Genomic DNA, 212 nt, shown 5'->3' on the forward strand with positions numbered 1-212 from the left:
TGCGGCGCACGGAGATGACAGTTGGTCACTAAGGCAACAGGCCACACCCCCGGCCGGGGCGCGGGTCGATTACGTCAGGAAAGGGGGGGAAGCGCCGCCGGCGGGGTTGGTTCAGGCTGGGACAAAGGGGCGGTGACGAAGGAAGCGGAGCCCCACCCTCGCTGAGAGGAGCACAGGCACAGTAGAAGCAGTGGGCGGGGTTTGGGCTGTGA

The sequence above is a fragment of the Crocodylus porosus genome, unplaced genomic scaffold (genome assembly GCF_001723895.1).
Source record: "Crocodylus porosus isolate Cpor-Errol unplaced genomic scaffold, CroPor_comp1, whole genome shotgun sequence".
NCBI classification, from domain to species: Eukaryota; Metazoa; Chordata; order Crocodylia; family Crocodylidae; genus Crocodylus; species Crocodylus porosus.